General features: G+C 43.9%; 1 long non-coding RNA gene across 1 annotated transcript; it reads right to left on the bottom strand.

The window, feature by feature from the left end:
- Positions 1 to 9,322: 9,322 nt before the first annotated feature.
- LOC137626678 (uncharacterized) lies at positions 9,323 to 17,518 on the bottom strand. The gene is made up of 3 exons (XR_011041083.1): positions 17,486 to 17,518; positions 14,100 to 14,257; positions 9,323 to 9,734 (listed from the first exon to the last, which is right to left on the bottom strand). It is a non-coding gene; the product is annotated as an uncharacterized lncRNA (long non-coding RNA).

Here is a 17,518-nt window from a genome sequence, read left to right as displayed (position 1 = left end):
GTCCCAGGGTGTAGCAGTTCTCGTAAAGAGACTGGACATCTTTAAGATAAAAAGATGCGAACACTGACTTGCTTCTCCAATAGGTTGCGTCCATTATACTCTGCAGAGATCTGTTTTGTTTGAAGGCCACTGAAGTTGCGACAGCTCTAACTTCATGTGTCCTTACCTTCAGCAAAGCATGGTCTTCCTCATTCAGATGGGAATGAGCTTCTCGTATCAACAGTCTGATATAATAGGAAACTGCATTCTTTGACATAGGTAAAGAAGGTTTCTTAATAGCACACCATAAAGCTTCTGACTGTCCTCGTAAAGGTTTAGTTCGTCTTAAATAGAACTTAAGAGCTCTAACAGGGCATAAGACTCTTTCTAGTTCATTTCCAACCAAATTAGAAAGGCTTGGAATATCGAACGATTTCGGCCAAGGACGAGAAGGTAGTTCGTTTTTGGCTAGAAAACCAAGCTGTAAAGAACATGTAGCCGTTTCAGATGAAAATCCAATGTTCCTGCTGAAGGCGTGTATCTCACTGACTCTTTTAGCTGTTGCTAAGCAGACGAGGAAAAGAGTCTTTAAAGTGAGATCTTTAAAGGAGGCTGATTGTAGTGGCTCGAACCTTTCTGACATAAGGAATCTTAGTACCACGTCTAAATTCCAACCTGGTGTGGCCAAACGACGCTCCTTCGAGGTCTCAAAAGACTTAAGGAGGTCCTGTAGATCTTTGTTGTTGGAAAGATCTAAGCCTCTGTGACGGAAGACTGCTGCCAACATGCTTCTGTAACCCTTGATCGTGGGAGCTGAAAGGGATCTTACCTTCCTCAGGTATAAAAGGAAGTCAGCTATTTGAGTTACAGAGGTACTGGTTGAGGATACTGATACCGACTTGCACCAGCTTCGGAAGACTTCCCACTTCGACTGGTAGACTCTAAGAGTGGATGTCCTCCTTGCTCTAGCAATCGCCCTGGCTGCCTCCTTCGAAAAGCCTCTAGCTCTCGAGAGTCTTTCGATAGTCTGAAGGCAGTCAGACGAAGAGCGTGGAGGCTTGGGTGTACCTTCTTTATGTGTGGCTGACGTAGAAGGTCCACTCTTAGAGGAAGAGTTCTGGGAACATCCACCAGCCATTGCAGTACCTCGGTGAACCATTCTCTCGCGGGCCAGAGGGGAGCAACCAACGTCAACCTTGTCCCTTCGTGAGAGGTGAACTTCTGCAGTACCTTGTTGACAATCTTGAACGGGGGGAATGCATAAAGGTCTAGATGGGACCAATCCAGTAGAAAAGCATCTATATGAACTGCTGCTGGGTCCGGGAATGGCGAGCAATAATTTGGGAGCCTCTTGGTCATCGAGGTTGCATAGAGATCTATGGTAGGTTGGCCCCATGTGGCCCCTAGTCTCTTGCACACATTCTTGTGAAGGGTCCATTCTGTTGGGATGATTTGACCCTTCCGACTGAGGCGGTCCGCCATGACATTCATGTTGCCTTGAATGAACCTCGTTACTAGAGACAGGTTTAAATCTCTTGACCAGGTGAGGAGGTCCCTTGCGATCTCGTACAACGTCATAGAATGGGTCCCTCCTTGCTTGGAGATGTACGCCAAGGCCGTGGTGTTGTCGGAGTTCACCTCCACCACCTTGCCTAGAAGGAGGGACTTGAAGCTTTTCAAGGCCAGATGAACTGCCAGTAGCTCCTTGCAGTTGATATGTAACGTTCTTTGCTCCGAGTTCCAAGTGCCCGAGCATTCCCGACCGTCCAATGTCGCACCCCAGCCCGTGTCCGATGCGTCCGAGAAGAGAACGTGGTTGGGGGTCTGAACAGCCAGGGGCAGACCCTCTCTGAGGTTGATGTTGTCCTTCCACCAAGTCAGTGATGACTTCATCTTCTCGGAAATGGGGATCGAGACCGCTTCTAGCGTCTTGTCCTTTCTCCAGTGAACAGCTAGGTGAAATTGAAGGGGACGGAGGTGCAGTCTCCCTAACGCAAAGAACTGGTCGAGTGATGAAAGCGTCCCTATCAGACTCATCCACTGTCTGACTGAACATCGGTCCTTCTTTAGCATGTTCTGGATGCATCCTTGGGCTTGACTTATTCTGGGGGCCGACGGAAAAGCCCGAAAAGCTTGACTGTGAATCTCCATCCCTAGGTACACTATAGTTTGGGATGGGACCAGTTGGGACTTTTCCATATTGACCAGGAGACCCAATTCCTTGGTTAGATCTAGAGTCCACTTTAAATTCTCCAGACAGCGACAACTGGACGAAGCTCTTAGAAGCCAGTCGTCCAAATAGAGGGAGGCTCTGATGTCTGCTAAATGCAGGAATTTGGCAATATTCCTCATCAGTTTCGTAAAGACAAGAGGCGCCGTGCTTAGGCCAAAGCACAGGGCTTGAAATTGGTAGACAACCTTCCCGTAAACGAACCTTAGAAAAGGTTGGGAATCTGGGTGGATGGGGACGTGAAAGTAAGCGTCCTTGAGGTCTAAAGAGACCATCCAGTCTTCCTTCCTGACCGCTGCTAGAACAGACTTTGTCGTCTCCATGGCGAACGTCTGCTTTGTGACAAAGACATTCAGAGCACTGACGTCTAGCACCGGTCTCCACCCGCCTGTCTTCTTTACCACTAAGAAGAGACGGTTGTAGAAGCCCGGGGATTGATGGTCCCGGACTTTGACTACCGCTCCCTTTTCTAGTAAGAGAGACACCTCTTGCTTCAAAGCTAGTCTCTTGTCCTCCTCTCTGTACCTGGGAGAGAGGTCGATGGGAGTCGTTGCTAGAGGGGGCTTGCGCAAGAATGGGATCTTGTACCCTTCTCTGAGCAACTTCACAGATTGTGCATCTGCGCCCCTGTTCTCCCAGGACTGCCAGTAGTTCTTGAGTCTGGCTCCCACTGCTGTCTGAAGAAGGTGGCAGTCAGACTCTGCCTCTAAAGGACTTGGTACCTTTCTTCTTACTCCCACGTTTCCCTTCGGCACGAGTAGCTCCTCTGCTGGAGGCTCTGCCACGAAAGGGCGGAATAAATCTTGACGCTGGAGTATCCATCCTGGGTCTAGACACGGTAGGCAAAGGGGTGGCTTTGCGGGCAGATGACGCAACCAGGTCATGCGTGTCTTTTTGAATCAAGGAGGCAGCAATCTCCTTGATCAACTCCTCTGGGAAAAGGCACTTCGAGAGAGGAGCAAACATAAGCTCCGATTTCTGACATTGTGTTACTCCAGCTGACAAGAAGGAGCAAAGGTTTTCCCGTTTCTTGAGGACCCCGGAAACGAACGAAGCCGCAAGCTCACTGGAACCGTCCCGTATGGCCTTGTCCATGCAGGACATAATGAGCATGGAAGTTTCCTTGTCAGAAGGGGAGGTCTTCCTGCTCAACACTCCCAAACACCAATCCAAAAAGTTAAACACTTCGAAGGCTCTGAACACTCCTTTCATCAGATGGTCTAAATCTGAAGGAGTCCAACAAATCTTGGAGCGTCTCATGGCCAGCCTGCGGGGAGAGTCTACTAGACTTGAGAAGTCGCCCTGGGCAGAGGTAGGAACTCCCAAGCCGAGAACTTCTCCCGTGGCATACCAGACGCTCGATCTGGAAGCGAGATTCGCAGGGGGAAACAAGAATGCTGTCTTCCCAAGGTGCTTTTTGGACTGCATCCAATCTCCCAACACTCTTAAAGCTCTCTTGGACGAGCGGGCGAGGACGAGCTTCGTAAAGGCAGGCGCGGATGACTGCGTGCCTAAAGCGAACTCAGAAGGAGGAGAGCGTGGGGCTGCAGAAACAAACTGATCAGGATACATATCCTTGAACAGTGCAAGAACTTTCCTAAAGTCCAAGGAGGGAGGCGTGGTCTTGGGTTCGTCGATGTCCGTGTGCGGGTCGTCAAGGTGTGCAGCGTCGTCATCATCAGAGAGTCCATCGTCTGAATGCTGAGGAGGAAGCGGCAAAGGAGTAGGAATTGGCTGGTCAGCTGAGTCCGGCAGCACGGGTGCATGCGTGACTGCACTGGACGCAACGTCATGGAACTGTTGGCCAGTCTGTGAGCTGGCAACAACCATAGCTGCGCGGGGGCGCAAAGCGTCTACTCCTGACTGTCTAGTCTGCTGTGGGCGAGTAGTGGTAACCACAGTGGGTTGCGGAGGTTGACGCACCGCGTCAAAACAAAACAACTTAGGTTGTTGTTGTAACTCGCGAACGTCAACGGAGGGTTCCGTGCGTCGCTGAACGTCAACATGCGGCTGGCAGGGTACACTGCGCATGGGTGGCGGGACTCTCACAGCTGGAGTGCGGGAGAAGGTAGCCTCAGCGTCAACTGGACGCACAACCGTGGTTGGTTGTAGGCTAACGGGTGCCGCGTCAACCTTCTCCGCACGAAAGTCCTGCATTAAAGATGTTAACTGTGTCTGCATGGTCTGCAGCAAAGCCCACTTAGGGTCTACAGTAGCAGGTGCGGCAACAGACGGTGTTACTGCCTGTTGCGGTACCGCTTTGCCTCTCTTAGGAGGTGTGCAGTCATCGGAAGACTGCAGCGAGTCCGAACTGACCCAGTGGCTACAACTGGGCCGTTGGACTTGCGCGGAAGGGACCTTGCGTTTGAGAGGTCGTGAGACCTTGGTCCATTGTTTCTTCCGAGAAACATCTTCCGCAGACGAGGAATAAATGGGCTCTCTCGTCTTCTTGTGGGTGGGGCGATCTTGGCAAGATACGTCCGAAACCACGGAGGGAACGTCTGTCCGCTGATTAAAGCCTGTCGAACCCTTTGGTCGTACGACATTGCTTCTCCCCTGGGCTTGGGAGCTTGCAAGAGGTCCCGGACTGGGAGGACGACAGGCACGAACAGACGCACCCTCAAGCGCAACACTAACACTTTCCACAACACTACCACTCACTTTGTCACTACCCACTGCACTCTTACCCTTCAACTCCTTGACGTCTGCCATGAGTTGGTTACGGTCACTCGCCAATGACTCGACTCTCTCACCCAGAGCCTGGATGGCACGCATCATATCTGCCATCGAAGGTTGTTGAGTGCTAGAAGGGGGATCAGGAGCAACCACTACAGGGGAAGGAATAGGTTGTGGGGCATGGGGAGAGGAAAAATCAACGGAGCGAGATGAACTTCTCCTGACTCTATCTCTCTCTAGCCTACGTGAATATTTCAGGAATTCGAGAAAATCGAATTCCGAAAGCCCAACGCATTCCTCACATCGATCTTCCAATTGACAGGTTTTACCCCGACAATTGGAACAAATGGTGTGCGGATCGATAGAGGCCTTCGGAAGACGCCTTGAACAGTCCCTAGCACTACACTTTCTGTATTTAGGGACTTGAGAAGGGTCAGCCATCTTGAATTAGTCAAAGGGGAATTCAAAATCTATCCAAGTCGTCAACAAATAATCCAAAATTCAATCAAAGAATGCAAGGAAGTATTGAAGATAACCTCTGCAAAGCGAAAGCTAATAACTAGAAATGTGTACTTCACCAAAATCTGTGAAAACCAATCCAGTAAGCAACAGCGTATTTAGTAGGTCTTGCCGGTGGCACGACAGAGAGAAAATTGGTTCTGTGTTTACATGGAGTACTTGAGTACCTGCTCGACAGATGGCGCTGTTGATGTACACCCCCACCTGTATAGCGATCGCTGGCGTATTTTGTCCTTAGGTTTTTCTGTCGGGCAGCAGAGCTGACAGCTTATATGATCACCGGCTAAGTTTAATATTGAAAATTCCAGAATTAGGCAATAAAGAAACAAATATGTATCAAAGACATAAATAGATAATTGGAAGTACTGTAAATGAAAAAAGTCGTCAAGAGTTGAAAAGGCCCGACTATTTTTTAAGAATTTTCTGAGAATACATGAATAAAATCACATAATGACAAGCAGAGGAATAATCATTGTGGTGTAATACACACGTCAGCGACCAAAGAACCTTTATGATAGCAGTCATTTAATCTGTTCTTACTTAACTGTTTACTATAATTGCTTTAACTTCATTTTGTAATGATGGCACCAGACTAAAAGATCATTTGAACATAACCTTCGGAAGTCGAGATATGTGAACAAAGATTTAACCCTTTTACTCCCAGGCTATTTGGAAATTTCCAACCCTTAACCCCCAGGGGTTATTTTTTTTTCAAGCACATTTTGCAGTATATATTTCTTTAAATTGCTCTAACAGCCTTAATTTTCGTCAGAGAGAGGTCAGGTTGGTCTCATTCTCTTGGAAAATGTCTGAAGTTTCTCAAAAAATTATCAAAAATATGCAGAAAAAAATTTAAATAGCAGTTTTTTGCAAGAACGTACCGGTACGTCCATGGGGGTAAAGGGATGAGTTTTGTGAAACGTACCAGTACGTCCTTTGGGGGTAAAAGGGTTAATAACTACTGCACTTCTTAGTTCAATAATTATAACTGAAATCATAATAATATATCGCATACTAATAAAGCACTGCTATTTCTTAACATCTCACCTTCCTGTTCGGAACTAGACGTCTTCGATCCACGGTCAAAAGTTACTTCTGATCTGCCGAGAGAACACCTCCGCTTTATCTGAGGATGTTTATGCCTTAAGATATAGTCTCTCACGAGTCTTCATCAGCTATATTCAATAAGGTAACTCGTCCTCCATTGTTGTTATTTCTGGTAGCTACCTTTTTTACATTCACGACATGCTCCCTAAAAGATAGTGTTCAGTCTAATTTAACGCCTAAATGACAGGGGAACTATCAGTCTTCCGTTTCTTATCATTCTATGGGATATTAAACCCCCTTCTTGCCTGGTGGTTTTCAAGATGGAAAGCCCAAACCTGTGTATTGTCTAGGTTGGCATTTATGAAGTTTTGCTTATAGTATTCATTAACTCTTTTACCCCCAGGCTATTTGGAAATTTCCAACCCTTAACCCCCAGGGGGTTATTTTTTTCCCAGCACATTTTGCAGTATATTTTTTTTAAATTGCTCTAACAGTCTTAATTTTTGTCATAGAGAGGTCAGGTTGGTCTCATTCTCTTGGAAAATGCCTGAACTTTCTCAAAAAATTATCAAAAATATGAAAAAAAAATTTTTTAAAGCATTTTTTTGCAAGGACGTACCGGTACGTCCATGGGGGTAAAGGGATGGCTTTTGTGAAACTTACCAGTACGTCCTTTGGGGGTAAAAGGGTTAAGATCTTTCAAAACATCTGATAATCTGCTCTCAATGGCAGTAAATGAATCCAACTGGATGGCAAGGCACAGATCATCTGTATATATATATCTACGGATATTTTCAAACTGGTTGATCGTTGGTATGAATGTTGAAAAGCATGGGGGCCAACACGGACTACTGCGGTATACCACTTTTCTGTTTTCACAATCTGCTTTTTCTACCGTCCATTTCAACTAAGATAAGTCTGTAAATCAGCAGTGACTGGATGTTATACACAATGCTTGAGTTGCAAATAACTTTGGAAAGTTTGTTGCAAATAACTTTGGAAATTTTCAAAAGAAACAACCTGTGGTTCAGTGTCACAGACTGCTGTTAGGTCAACAAATACTCGGAAGCGGCACGATCTTCCTATTCCAGCATGGTCTGGTGTCAGCTGTTCTTCGACTGTGGGAGCTATGTGGGACATCGTCATCTTTTTTGTACAGTTTGCATAAGATGCAGAGGAGAGATACTGGCCTGTCGGCCAATATCTCTCATCTGCACCTTAGAAATCATTGGGTCTTTGCTAGGTTTCAGTAAGGCCATAAATTTAGTTCTTCTCAAAAGTTTTGGAATCTGGAATGTTCTGGCCAATATCCATAAATTAGTCCTGCTGCTAAAGTGCAGTATTATCTCAGCTGTAACGTCGTCCTGCCCAGCAGATTTTTGAGGTTTAAGGTGTTTCATGGCTTTTTGGAGTTCTTCAACAATGAATAGTTCAAACTCATTCTTTGCTTGCACGGCACGTTTCATTTCGTACTTCATTCTATTGAGATATCCTCGTTCTTTGATATATGCCTTTCCATTAAGCAAGAATTGTTTCGCCACTGCGTTACCCGTTACCGAAGCTATTCTTATTTAGGCGTTTTTAAACGAGTTTAGTTTACCGTGGTTTTCGATGCTTTGTTGCTGTTCCGAGTCATATCTGTGCTGGTTATCAGTTCTTGCCATCTCTCCTTTTTCTCATTGGCTACAGAAGCCAACAAAAGCTCTCTTAGTTCGTTGGTGTCTTGCACAATAGGGTCTCCATTCTACGCATGTGTATAATCATTGTAATTCTCTTTACCTTAGTCTACACAGGATAGAATTATTTCTGCTTCTTCTTAGAATATGTTTCCTTGACACTGTCCTTCGACACAGGATATACTTATTTCTGCTTCTTCTTAGAATACGTTTCCTTGACACTGTCCTTCGACACAGGATAGAATTATTTCTGCTTCTTCTTAGAATACGTTTCCTTGACACTGTCCTTCGACACAGGATAGAATTATTTCTGCTTCTTCTTAGAATACGTTTCCTTGACACTGTCCTTCGACACAGGATATACTTATTTCTGCTTCTTCTTAGAATACGTTTCCTTGACACTGTCCTTCAACACAGGATATAATTATTTCTGCTTCTTCTTAGAATACGTTTCCTTGACACTGTCCTTCGACACAGGATATACTTATTTCTGCTTCTTCTTAGAATAAGTTTCCTTGACACTGTCCTTCGACACAGGATATACTTATTTCTGCTTCTTCTTAGAATAAGTTTCCTTGACACTGTCCTTCGACACAGGATATAATTATTTCTGCTTCTTCTTAGAATACGTTTCCTTGACACTGTCCATACAAATTTCTTGAAAAGTTCATGGTTGTCTGGTTCTGGTTCGATGTTATTTATCTTGTTATCCACTTCTAGAGTTGAATCTTGGTATAGGTTTAGAATTGAGAGCTCTGTTAACTAGTCTGCATTGAGATTTTGGAACTGGGTCACAGAATGATTTTTCAAAGTTGTAATTTTTCCTTTAGGAATAGCTCTTGGTACTGAACTTTCTGTTGGAAACCTCTACATGAAATATTTTCTTCAAGCAGCTCAACTTCATTACTTATAAAGTACTGTACTTTTTCTCTACTGTTGCGCAGGAAATTAAGTCTCTTTTATGCTCTTCGCCATAGCCGTAGAGAGCGGCTGAGAAATAAGCTGGAGAGCAGCATCGCATCTGAGGAGTAAACATGTCTTACTAGCTCCTTACAGAAGTCAAGAACGATGATGACATTTAGATGAGTAACAGTGGTTTCAACATTGGAATGAATGCTGACAGTCTCGCTAGAACTCACTGAGACAACACATCCCTTTCCTAAAAGTTTCCTTAATGTGACTCCCTATACATCGATCTTTCTTGTTCCTGCATCTTTTTCCATTTCACAGGATGTTACTGCTGCCCAATTGATTGCGAATTTGTTATACATAATATCAATTCCATAGACCTTACCACATGAAATCTCAACTTCTTAGAACGTGGGACTTCATGACCACCCATCAGGAGATCGTTAGAAATACGTCAAGGCATCCCTGGCAGAGAAACAGTCTCAAGAGGCCAGGTCACTTATATCTTCATCTTTTCAAGAGGCCCAATCAGCTGTTTCGCTTGATGGAAATTGTAAAATCCAAAGTGGAGGCCGAAGTCATGCCATCCTGTACAAAGGTTATGGGGTAAGTGGCGTGAGGCTTCTAGTATTATACGAAGATTCCAGCTTTGACCTGCGACGCAGTGTTCCATCTGACAAAATCTTGCTTGCCGAGACCTGAAACAAGATTGAAAATATAACACTGACCTGCAAAACTTCATGGTTAAACGAGATCTGAAACAAGATTGAAAATATAACACTGACATGCAAAACTTCATGGTTAAACGAGATCTGAAACAAGATTGAAAATATAACACTGACATGCAAAACTTCATGGTTAAAAGAGACCTGAAACAAGATGCAAAGCGTCATGGTTAAACAAGTTTCCTATGCTGAGCTAGATTTCTTTTACAATAAACAAATAGAATCCTATACTTCAAATAATTCAAAGGAAAACAAAGGCCCAATCTGCCACTACTCTCGTTCCTACGCCGAAGCTGCAGGAATGAAGGTGAGCTGAAGCAGAGAGCGCTGAAGAAAACTGTAACACTCTTTGAACCATTCCTTAGCGGGGAGACTTGAAAGCCCCAAGGAAGGAAGACTAAAGGATTATCTCCTCTTCTTATCCCAGGTCGATGAAATCATAATCTTTGATATTTTGACATTTTAAGGCAATGACACGCCTTATTTTCGTGAATTGCTGTCTACATCATGACGTTTAGGCTAAATAAGTTACTGTATACTTTTACATTAGTATCCCTTTCTCTTCTATCTTCCCATCTGTCCAAGTTATTCACATTCCTGTAAGAAGTACAGTATGACAAATTCGAAGATAATTTGTATTTTTCCTAACCATACAAACCTTAGCTATTTACAGAGGGTTTACCTTTTAGCGCAGCTGAAATGGCGAGCCATTAGAATTTAACGAGGGTGTATTACCCCCGCGCTAGTTAGCGGGGGGGTAGGGGAGTGGTAGCTAGCTACCCCTCCCCCCCTCACACACATATGAATGCTCGCTTTCACTTAGAGGTAGGACTTGTCTTGGGGGACAGGGCTGGCGGGCAAATATGTGTAAATAGCTAAGGTTTGTATGGTTAGGAAAAATACAAATTATCTTCGAATTTGTCATTTGTTCCGTAACCGAAATACAAACCACGCTATTTACAGAGGGTGACTTACCCCTTAGGTAGGGTGGAAAGTCCCCAGCCATACTGGCTTTGGCTTTACCCGGGGACTCAGAATCCGAGTGAGTCGCACTCGAGAAAAGGAGTTCCTGCACCTCACAAGTTCCTTGCTCCGCAAGGAACCATGTGGCCTACGTAAGCTTGTGTGTGAAGGAAGAAGTGTGACCCGTCCTAGGCAGTTGACCTGGAGTTCCAGAAGGAACTCTGGGTTAGGACGTTCCCAATACCACCTCGTCAGGGTATGGGGGACGCGACAGTATTGACTCAATACTCGGAACACAAGGAAGCATGGTTTACCTGCAGAGGTTCGAGGTCAGCTATGCAGAGACCAGGATGCTGCTTCCCCGTAGAGGGGATGATGAAGAAAGAAATAAGAGCCAGACATACTTCTTTCGTTCATGCAGACTAAAACCTGATAACAATGCCCTCAACCTTCTGCTACCTGTCCAAAAAGGAGCCTGAGGTTAGACCAGCTGTTGTGTAGCCACCACAGAGCGATAGAAAACGTATAGAGACTCCTGTGGGTCACGCCCTGCAGGAAGCGGGCTGCGAAGGTCATTAGACGCTTCCAGACTCCAGCTTGTAGCACCTGCGTCACAGAGTAGTATTACTCGAAGGCGAGGGACGTTGCGATGTATCCAACATCGTGCTGTAGGGCGACGTGACGGGGGAGGGTCTGGAGACAGGTCGAGATGAATGTCCTTGAGTCCGGGCTGAAGAGGTATACTGGTGACTCTCCCCTGTGTCCTCCTTGTGCTCCCAAATCGGCTGCAACTGAGGACAAACTGCAGCTGTTCCCAGCGCTAACCTCTCGATTCCTTTACTGGCAAGAAAGAGAAGGTCTTGGGACATCAGATACAGAATGGAGACTCGAAATCTTGAATGAAATGGACCGAAGGGCCGGGACCCCCAGATTCTGAGTCTAGCCAACAACTCAGGAGCGAACCTGAATGTTGCCTTCCCCTCTTCCTTAGAAAGGGGGGAGTCGTAAGAGACCAAGAAGATTGCTTACACACTGGCCGTGGCCAGAGTGAGCAGGAGACCCAAGGCGGAATACAATCCGAGGCCTGTCGTAAAGGGTCTTGAGAAGATCTCTTAAAGGACTAAAAGTCCGAGCCATGCTCCAAGTTGGAGGTCTTCCTCCGACTAGGGCAGGGACGATCGTAGCTTCGCATGAGCGAGGATAGATCCAGCGGGCAGGAAAAAGTTATTCCTTTAAGCCTGAAGGTCAGGGAAAGGCTGAGCGACAGGCTTCATTGCCGAGAGCGGAAAGGAGTTTCCTCCCGCCGAAAGGCAATAAGACCGTTATTGCTGGAGAAGAGGCCTCAAGGGAAGAGGTATATCTCCAACGGCACCAACCACCTTAGACTCTTCACTTTGCCTGGAAGACCCCTGTGGATGACTATCGCAGATGACGCGACCTCCGTACCGCGACTGTAGCGGGTTGTCTCTTCTTGAGGAGGAGGCGTAGTGTCTCCAGGCATGAAGCCGAAGCGACGCCCCGGTTCAGGAGAGATGTCGCAGTGTGGTTGCTTGAGTAGTCTGCGCCGTGGGAGAAGCTCTCCGGGAGTTCCGTCAGGGGAAGCAGAGGGTCCAGTAACCGTTCTGCGCATAGTCCCAGTGGAGCTCTCCCATTGAAAGGTTGACAGACAACCTGGTCTTGTTGAGACCCATTGTCCACAGACAAAAAAGGAGGGAAGACGCAGGCGTCGAAGTTGTCCCACCATCACCGGAATGCATCTTGCCAGAGTCTCGGGGTCTGAGACTGGGGGGAAGAACAGCGGAAGCTTGAGGTTCCAAGCTGTCGCGATCAGGTCCCCCAGACCAGTACTTGCTGGTTACCCAAGGTCAAAGACCCTCAGGTACACTCTCTCTACGAGGCTCTGCCTGAAAAGGAAACTTACTGATTTCTATACTCAAATATATATACAAACATGAAAACATGTTTACATATATATTGAGTAAATGAAAAGTAAGCGATTAAGTAAAGACAAAACAAACAATGGCTGCCAAGAGAGGACCAAGACAGAGACGTCTGTCACAGTCCGAGCCAAAAGTGAAAGTGAGCATTCATCTGTGTGTGAGGGGGGAGGGGTAGCTAGCTACCACTCCCCTACCCCCCCCCCCCCCCGCTAACTAGCGTGGGGGTAATACACCCTCGTTAAATTCTAATGGCTCGCCATTTCAGCTGCGCTAAAAGGTAAACCCTCTGTAAATAGCGTGGTTTGTATTTCGGTTACGGAACAAATCCCTTTTAAAAGCATTATGATTCTAAAAATATGACCTGAAGGTGCCACTAAACCCCTTAAATAACAATGTAGTTATATAAAAGGAATCCTTTACACATCAACCACGTACTTCAAATTTCTGAAAATTCTTCCAACAAAAATTCTACAAATACTTAGAATTCCTGATGCCAGGACCCCCACTGCAATAAATCTGGAAACTATCAATGGTAAGCATCTTTATAGGGTCACTTATTTTCTATTGTTCTTCATAGCAGTAGGATTCCAATATACCCAATATTGCAGATCAATTCGGGACCCCTACTGTTAAATAAAGTCATGTATTTCTCTATTATAATCTTGTTTCATTATCTGTACAAAGCTCATTTTGTATTGAGACCCAAGGGCCACTAGCATTCTGCTTTTCAAAATAATGCTGCAGTTGGGGACGTAATGATATAAATAGTAATGAGAATCTAATCATGAATAAAAGCATTGTACTGTATTGATATTGCTGCAGTCGAATGCCCTTCAAAATAATACTGCGGTTTGGGATGAAATGATATAAATAGTAATGAGAATCTAATCATGAATAAAAGCATTGTACTGTATTGATATTGCTTCTGTCGAATGCCCTTTGTGTCAATAGGCGTAGGAGATGATAATAATATTGCTGCACTATACAATCTGGTCATTATATTTCCTTCGAATCACTCAGTTGCAGAAGCCTATATGGTACTTGTTCTTAGTCTTATCGGCGAAAGGGAAAATCTATACTCCGATTGTCGCTTTTGTCTGAGATAACAGTGGAAATGAAAGGAGTAGCCTCGACAATGAGGAACAAATGAAAAGCACCTCAAGAATTCAAAAGGGGACGATACCATCTTTTCTACAACATGTTTCAAAGCTTTTGCCTCTAATCTGTTTTGTGGAGACTATCTTAGGTCAGGTTCAATCCATTTGGATCCTCACAGCATGGATTTCTCAAGCTAGTTGGAATTTGATGCTTCAAGACAAATCATTCAGAATAGGTGAGAGAATGTAAAAATAATCCTGACCACAAAAGTCCATTAACACCTGAAATGTCAACAGTAATTATCTTTTGTAAATGATTCAATCGTCTATACACCTACCAAAGTCAGCCTGCACAGAGGGATAGTGAGAAGAGGGAATCTGCCTCCGATAACAAGATTACGAAGAAACTGGCTCTGGCTTGCATTGTCCCGCTTCCTTTGAAGAAATCAACTATCGCACAACTCTCCCTTTTGCTCTTCATCTCGACTGTCAAAGCCTGAAAATGAGAGAAACTGTTAAGTTTGTATTTTTGAAGTATAAAATTCATTTCATTTATTATATAGGTTTATAATAGACACCTATTTTACTTTTATTATTTCCAAATAGCTATCGAAGAAGAGGGCATATTATTCGTAAATCGTAAGGGTACCACTTTTGACAGGTACTTTAGACACTCACAAAAGTACACTGATTCCTACCTTTTAAAACTAAAATCTACCACCTACAACTCTGATCTATGAAATTCCTTTCATGTGAAAAAAGTACCTGCTATATGTGGGATTAAGTTCAGAGATTCCCCCTGTGGATAATGAATTCCAAAAATAACTACAGTAGAGCACAGCTTTATTCTAAAATGAGAACAAGAAACAGACGGTAACTTTCTTCAAATCTAAGTTGAATTACAAGTTACCCTTTCCACATTAGGAAAATTAATATCTAAACACATTACTAATTGCATCATGAGAGGCAATGGGACAATTCAGATAACCCTACGGTATACTAGACGGTGCCCGTGAATGCCGCAAGTTACGCAGATCTTAACGTTGTTATAGTCCATTTCTTTTAGCGATGCATATTTGCACCGACTCGCGGCAGTGCCCTTTTAGCTCGGAAAAGTTTCCTGATCGCTGATTGGTTAGAATTATCTTGTCCAACCAATCAGCGATCCGGAAACTTTCCCGAGCTAAAAGGGCACCGCTGCGAGTCGGTGCAAATATGCATCGCTAAAAGAAATGGACTATAGTAATGCATGACTATATGTATGGGGTCACTGTATTGTGTTATAGATTGGAATTTGGACTCTTTATTAGTTTCTTTTCCATAAATCATAACCAATTTTACTTTATCTATTCATTGCAGTGATGGGATTCCAATACGTACTGTACCATAGATTCCTTGCATGCAACAAGAAGGATATCACAAATTTTTAAGTAATTTGTATTTTTCCTAACATACTTACCTAGAACTACCTTCTTAGGAGTTACTGGTTAACTCTACCTAACCGACCAGCTTTTTGTATAGTTTACCCTCTTCCCGTTTTCTACGGGGTCAACCTCTGGCAGTGTGGTATTTTTCTCGAAAGCCAGAGAGGTGCTCAGAGCTCTAATATCATGAGGCCTTGGTTTTCCTGGGAGAGGAGTCCCGGAAGCCTCGTAGGCCCTCTTTATCACCTGTCGCAGCCAGAAAAAGATAGAATTCTTCGAGACCGGTTTCTTCACCCGGCCTGTTGAGATAAATAAATTTTTGATCTGAGGGCGGTATTTTGCGGGGCTCCTTGCCTTGGGTCCACGACTCCTTCAGATTCCACTGTACCGGGCGGAGCCTGAGTCTCCCTTGCGGTACTAATTTTTCCAATACGTACTGTACCATAGATTCCTTGCATGCAACAATGACACCAAATTTGAAAATGGGGTTAGAATATGCTGTCCGTCATCTGAGCAAGAATCTTTACTCTTTCTTTCCTCTCGTGCCGAAAGACACGGGGCATAGCCCAGTGCCATATTTTTCTGACATATTCCCTCGTCATTTTAATGCCTAACCAAAATAATTGCCCCCGCAGGTAACACATATAGTGAAACATATACCGTTTGCCAGAATAGAGGAGCAAGGGGATAACAGTAAACTACGACTGAAGCAAGCATTGGCGAAGCAAAGACCAGGGAGGGGGGGGGGGGGAATGTGGTTTGTTGGGACAGGCGTAAAATTTATTACCTTTCATATTGATTTTCTTTAAGGGGAAGATGTTGTTTATTTTGGTATGAAATGTGATAATATAAGGTTAGTTTTACGATTTACGAAATATTTAGAGTTACCATACCAGTAGTCAAGGTAGCTGGGGAGTTAACGGAGTTGAAACTTAGCCTTAAGGTAAGATAAGAATACGGCAGTCTAGAGGGTGTCGCAGGGGGCGTAGCAACCCCAGTAGGCAAGTATCATTATTACTTGCTAGGCTACAACATTAGTTGGAAAAGCAGGATGCTGTAAGCCCAAAGGCTCCAACAAGGAGAATATCTCAGTGAGGAAAGAAAATAAGGAAATAAACTACGAGAGAAATAATGAATATAAATTACATTAAGAACATTAACATTAAAATAGATCTTCCATTACTATAAAAACTTAAAAAAAAAAAGCAAGGGGAAGAGTAATAAGATAGAAAAGTGTACCCGAGTATAGGTAAAGATACAGCCCTGGGTTAAATTAGGTAGTGATCCTGTGTTTGTTATTCTTTTAAAATGTTGGGTTTTCGGCCATAACTTTTGAAATCTTACGGCTCCCCGTCCCCTCAAACTCAAAAAGGCTCCTGACAACGGACACTGAAATGAAGGACACCCGTTTTCTATATGAGTAGCAGGTCTGGTGACCCATTGACCTAGGTAAAGATACGGAGCCTAGGTTAGGTTAGGAAGTAATCCTGTTTTTTTTTTGTTTTTTTTAATTGTGGGCTTTTCAGTAATAACTTTTGAAATCTTACGGCTCCTCATCCCCTCAAACTAAAAAAAGGCTCCTGACGAGAGACAGGTTAAGGAAGGACTCCCGGTTTCTATGCGAGTAGCAGGTCTGGCGACCCATTGACCTAGGTAAAGATACGGCTCCTAGGATAGGTTAGGAAGTGATCCTGTGTTGTTATTCTTTTAAAATGTTGGTTTTCATCCATAACTTTTGAAATCTTGTCCCATCGAGCTAAAAAGGCTCCTGACGAGAGACAGGTTAAGGAAGGACTTCCGGTTTCTATGTGAGTAGCAGGTTTGGCGACCCATTGATCTATATACTCCAAAAAAATTTGATTTTAATTATAAGTTTTCTTCTGGATTTCTTTGTCATAGCAGATCAGGTCTGCCGTTCTATATATATAAAATAAATTATCAGTTGCTCCTCTAGGGTTCGTTCTAAAACAGAAATAAGAAATCATGAACTATATGCACAATACCATATAAAGTGAACTATTCATACCGAAGAGAATGTTATTTAATGATATGTTACATATCTTAGTAATTAGTTGATAATTAACATTAAATTTAACAATTATCAAATCCCATATGAAATCGAGGCCACCCCAGATACGTACATACACAACTAACCTACAATTAAACAATAATTCTTACATAATAATAGCAATTAGTTATATATGGGTAAGCATATATCACTAAACTTGATATAGGAGAACAGGTGAAGAATATAATATTAATTTTAGGGTTTAATAAATGGAAAAAAGTTATAAATTTACCTTTGAGTCCAACATGGTTTGTTTACATTTCCC

This window comes from Palaemon carinicauda, chromosome 34 (assembly GCF_036898095.1).
Source record: "Palaemon carinicauda isolate YSFRI2023 chromosome 34, ASM3689809v2, whole genome shotgun sequence".
Classification (NCBI taxonomy): domain Eukaryota; kingdom Metazoa; phylum Arthropoda; class Malacostraca; order Decapoda; family Palaemonidae; genus Palaemon; species Palaemon carinicauda.
This window is presented reverse-complemented; position numbering and strand designations above follow the sequence as displayed.